General features: G+C 36.0%; 1 non-coding gene across 1 annotated transcript; it reads right to left on the bottom strand.

Moving 5' to 3' along the window:
* Positions 1-1,693: 1,693 nt before the first annotated feature.
* Trnam-cau lies at positions 1,694-1,765 on the bottom strand. Its single transcript has one exon. It is a non-coding gene; the product is annotated as a tRNA-Met (tRNA).
* Between the last annotated feature and the right edge of the window lie 4,295 nt (positions 1,766-6,060).

The raw sequence follows: 6,060 nt of genomic DNA on the forward strand, positions 1-6,060 counted from the left end.
AAGTATGGAGAAAGAAATAAAAAATTAAATAAACAATAGTCCTGTGCCGACTGATATTCATTTGAAGGTGCGAAACGAAAGTCCTTTTTTACTGCGCATGGTAAACGCAGCGTACTTTAGTAAGCTGGGGTTGGTACATCAGGTACCCTAATTGGAAAACAAAGCAGTCTTTTGCTAATAGCTTGGCCCATAAAATGCTCTTCAGGCAAATATGCAATTGGATTTGAATGGTTGATCGCTTTCTCGCTAGATTGTATATAAGAAAATGCCACTGTATGAATTAGTGTTGGGAGATTCAGGATTCGGAAGATTCGAAGATTCAATCCCTAGAAAGATTCGATCGGATCGGATCCCGTTTGTAGGATTTGAATCCCTAAAAGTTTCCTTAGCGTTTCGATTGGGATTCGTTAGCGATTCGACTGGGATTCTGATTGCGATTGGGATTGCGCTTCGATTGGGGTTCTTATTGGGATTCTGATTGCGATTGGGATTCAGATTAGTGTTGGGAGATTCAGGATTTAGGGTGTTCAGAATCCCTGTACTGGGCCCCTATACTTTATGAGTCCCCTCATCCATGGGGCCCCTATCTAGCACAGAAGCTCTCGCTGAGACTACTGTACACACTGTTCTATATGCTGGAATTACCATACACGGGGCCCCTACATTGACGGGGCCCCCGCGGCCGCTCACTCCGCGCACCGTTAAATCCGCCACTGGATTCAATCATTAGAAAGATTCGATCGGATCCTGTTTGTAGGATTTAAATCCCTAAAATATGTCATTGTGATTGGGATTTGATTGCGATTCGATTGGAATTGGGATTCGTTAACGATTCGTTTAGGATTGGGATTCGTTAGCGATTCGACTGGGATTCGTTTGGGGTTGCGATTCGGCCTAGGATTCTGATTGCCATTGGGATTGGAATCCTGATTGAGATTGCTATAGGGATTGCGATGGGGATTGGGATTGGGATTGAAATAAGTACAGCATGTCCCCGAGATACGCTATTAGTAGGGGTTAATAGAAATCGCGTATCTCTAATTTGCGAAGTCGAATCACGCAGTTTTCAGTCAAAATATAGCAAATGTTCGTGTTATGTTGCATTTAATGAGAAGTTATAGTCACCAACTAAATTTTTTGATTTGATATTGAATGAAGGTCCGCGTATCTCGGGGACTACCTGTACTAATTATGATGTAGGTACTGAAATATTAAATAATTAGGAGTAAAACAGAATGACCTCTTATTCCAGCTTTTAACTAATACTAATAATATGTACATGGTACATGTTTTTCCAATGGTGTTTTAGTTTCTTCGCAAGAATTTTTAGTTGCTTCTAACTATTTTTAACTCGTCCCACGATATTTCGTTTTATGTAATAGTGGGTTTCCTGTTCCACATTTATTTACCGTGTATGTTACGTTCTATTGTCAATTCAGTGAGCGACTCTGTAATGTAAACATGTACATTCCGAATACCAACAGGCACGATGTGCGATACTTTTCTCAATAAAACCATGCAAAAAATGATACAAAGCCATGCTTTTTTACAGCATTCTTTTTTATTATTCAACCCAACCCATACTCTTTCTCCCGCAGGATTTTGTATCGATTTCCTTTATTTCATTTGAATTGCAAGCACAAACTAAGGTGTTGGAAGAGACAGGAGCAGCGTAAAAAAACTTGTCTGAACATAGCAGAACGTAGTTTCGATCTACGGACCTCTGGGTTATGGGCCCAGCACGCTTCCACTGCGCCACTCTGCTTGGTTGGGAAAGGGAGGTACAGTTATATACACGTTAGATATCGCACTGATTCCAAATCTAACACCACCTGGAAGAAGTTACGTCATGCGTGACGCATTGCTACCAAAAACTTAGTGAACAGTTAAATCGCTTAACCGAAGAAAAAAAGATTAAATAAGCTTTTTCAGGGACGCGTTTGAACAATCATAATAGAGCATTTATTTGTTGTGAATATCATTCACTACATTTCGAGGAAAGGCACAGGTGTTTTGTTTTGATTATTTAAGCTGAATAAGTATAAATAAATAATAAATGCAAAATGTTTGTATGTTACTTGCAGTATTTAAGCCGTTGATAGTAAGCATAGTACGGGAATCTCCAAAATACACACATTTGTCGCCGAGTCAATACTATATGAATGTTTATATCTGCATTAAACTATTGCAATAGAACATCCATACAGCCCAAAATCAATTTCAATTAATTGTGTTATTCAATTAATTGCTGAATAAAATGTAGCCCAATAGGCAAATAACAATTATGCATGACCGATTAGACATCAACGCAAACAGGACACGAACCTTCCAACTTTTTCTTTCTTTCAATATAAAGTTAGTTTATCTGTCAGATAAATTCATAGATATACGCGCAAATAGCACTGCATTGTAATGTTTTGTAGTTGTTTAATATTATTAAAATTGTTTTTAGCATAAAAAAAAATAGAACCACTGGCATTTATGTGAAAAAATGACAGTACATAAACGATATCGAAACATTGCCTGACAATTATTGACTTTGAGTTTTATTGTGACACGTATATTCATATCAAACAACTGAATTTTTAATACATCATGAGCCTCGTGGTTAACAGTTATTAACCTTCTTGTTATTAACAGGAAGAGAGAGAGAGAGAGAGAGAGAGAGAGAGAGAGAGAGAGAGAGAGAGAGAGAGAAAGAGCTAGGTGAAATCATCATTAAAAGCGGATATAAAGGAACTATCAACCAACTATCGAGTATGATCGAATCTGGGAAAAAGTTAAATATTCTCGGTAAACTTAATCATCATTGATTCTCTAGACCGGGGGTCTCCAAACTTTTCAGTTCGCGGGCCGCATTGCTTCACAATCAACGTTGTTGAGGGCCATTTTTACGCTACCTTTAGAATGAGTGAAAGTTCAAATCTCGTTTTTATTAGAAAATACCGATATATATGAATTTTTCTTGAGCTTTCTTTTATTGAATCTTGATGTTCGTCTTTCATAATTAAAAAAATGAATTTTGATGGGTAATCAGAAAAGAAAGCTATTTATTTTAACCTTTACCCAGTCATCGCGAGCCGTAGTTTGGAGACCCCTGCTCTAGACTACGGATAATGAATTTTTGAAGTATTTATGATTACAAATATGTTTTCCCGATAAGGTACAGATGAAGAAAAAGAATTTAAAAATAAAATTCTAAACAATTTGCAAGTGTGCATAATTACAGGATTTTCCAGCGATTCTGCTACGTGATTAAAGTACTTTCTGAACTCTTTTCTGATACAGAGTGATAGTTTTGGTGCAATGCTAGTCAATGTTATGGTTATATGAATGTCATCAAATATCACCTGTACTGTTAAAAATGCGAATGAGGCCAATCGGCTCAAAGTTACTATACAAATTAACATAAAAAAATCATCTGTATTGCTAAAATGCAAATGAATGAAAATGAAAAGTCGACGTCAATCATGTCAAACATGAATTGCATTGTTTTAAAATTTAAGTGATTTGAGATATACGAAAATTTATTTTCATTGACATTCTAAACGTTGCATCTATCGTTATGGTATGATGGATTTTGTTCTCTCTTCATTTTTGTACTTCGCTTCGGCCTGACCAGGAGAAGTACAAGATCAGATCTTTCATCAATCTGATGTTTCATTTCCATCATCATAATTTTTCATTTCTTCAGAATTATTTTTAACACGTCTCAAGCAGTTGATGTATTGAAAATCATGCTGAAGAAATTAAAAAAAATATGAAGATGAAAATCAAAAATCTGAGTGATACGAAATAACTTCTTGCACGACTTGGAAAAGCCTGTACATTGAAGCAAAAATGATTTGACAAAAGAATAAAAAAATGAATTAAATACACTGCATATGACAATATCAACTTCGATTTATCTTTATTTGGTGAGTCTTCAAATGAAATGTATATATATATGTATATATATATAGATTTTTGTTTTTCATATATACACTATGTCCGGTCAAAGCTAGTTACAAGTTTTGTTTCTAGATTTTGTTTTGTCATGTCTCTTAATATTCAGTTTGTTCTACTCTCTATCACCTGTGGTAATAATCTTCTTCACAGCTTTACACACCTCTCCTAATATAGTTGCACTTTTCATTGTGATCACTGCTGCTGCTGCTGCTGCTTTGCACTTATGCACTTTGTTGTTTTGCATTTTGTATCATTTTCTCCCCCTTTTCTTTCTTCATTCTATTCTGTTTATAGCGAAATGTATCCTACCGACACACAGTCACACAGAACGAGCTTGCAATTTGCAAATGTCGATCAGATGATTTTTGTTTTTTTTTTTTAGAATAAATGTATCATTTTATGCGCTTGTGTGGCTGGGTGTATATAATAATCTATTTGTTTTTTCTTGTTAGGGGCATTCTACACTTACACCGCATTCATATTAAATGCGCTACACCGTCCGTTGAGTAAGTGTTTCTCGCACGTTCAAATTTCGATTCGATTTTGTTGTTGTTATAGAACAACTTTCTTTCGCTTCTTTTCCTTTGGAATGTGACTTTACACGTTTTATAATGCCATTCTCGTATTGTTTAAATATAGTGTTTCTTTTGTTAACATCAACATCATCTGCAGCACAGCGTTTAAGTGGGAGTTTCTTTCCCTTTACTCATTTTTATTTTTTGTAGCATTTAGTAATTTGTCCCATCGTCAGTGATCCTTTTTTTGTCTTCGTTTTGTACACAATTGTAGTGGGAACAGCAAAAGGAGGAAAAATTACTTCATTTATTTTTGCACAAAACAAAGGCAAAACTGTTAAATAAGACACACCTGTTGTTGCTGCTGCAGTACCACCATCATCGCCTTAGCTTGTTCGCTTGTGTTTTATCTCTCTTTCTCTCTCATTCTCTGTTTTAAAGTGAGGTGTTGAAGGAAAGGGGTCCTTTGCTTACATTTTGTCACACCTTCCACAGGGTGTGGTGTATGATTTTACATGCATTCGTATACTCTGATTACGGTTATATCTCATGTTTTACAGCTTGAAAGTACTAGTCCAGTAGTAGTTGTAAGAGTAGCTCGATTTAAGTACTATTTACACACATACATACACATACAAACACAGACAAACAACTATCAAAAAACGCTCCCCAGCGAGCTTGTACACCACCCGTTGGGTTTTCAACGGGGCAATTTCGATGTTCCACTTCTCTCACACTGCACTTGCCCGCGCGCTGCCATTACCGTATTAGCATCTATTTACAATTATTTTTAGAAATTAAATAAATTTAAAAATAATTTAAAAACCGTTTTACTGTTTATCGTACGCATGCTAACTTTCTGCTGATGTAAATTTCAACTAACACCCCGGTTTTTTTGCTCCGTTTGCTCTACAAATATTACTTTGCAAAATACGTACACACACTCGTATCATCTTTATCGACCACAAAACTGTTACAGTTTTAAATGTCTTTCTTCCGAATTTTCCAATAAATTGCTACATTTTTTTTTTTCAATCCACCACAACATCGTGTACACACAAACACTAGCGCTTGTATCAGTCCCAGGGTAATGTTCTACGAATGTTTCGAGCGCTACACCAAAGTGTTGCTTAATTTTGCTACTACACCAAACTTCGTAATCGTCGGTCGAATTTTATCTAATACTTTCCTAATTTCGCTTTCTGTTTTTTTTGTTTTGTTTTGTGAATTGCACTTGATTCGTTTTTGTTGTTCTCATTCAGTATGGTTTTTTTTTGTTTTTTGTTTATATAAATGTTTCCCTCCGTTCAGTCAAAAATGGTTCACCATCATACACCATCGCCCCGTACAAACGTGGCGTCGGGGGCGTTTTGGGTTAAAAAAAAAACGATCGTTTCGGGTTTGGAGTCTTTGTTCGTATGTTTTGTTTTTGTTGTTGCAGTCTATTGAACCCTTTTGATGATCAACTAACTGTGAGCAAAGCAAAAACCAGGCAAAGTTTCCTATTGTTCAATGACCAGTGTGGCAGTGTGTAGGTCCGGTTTTAGAATAATAATTCGTTTTATGGTTTCCTTTTGAATAGATAACATCGTACAAA

This window comes from Anopheles arabiensis, chromosome 3, assembly GCF_016920715.1.
Source record: "Anopheles arabiensis isolate DONGOLA chromosome 3, AaraD3, whole genome shotgun sequence".
In the NCBI taxonomy this organism is placed as follows: Eukaryota; Metazoa; Arthropoda; class Insecta; order Diptera; family Culicidae; genus Anopheles; species Anopheles arabiensis.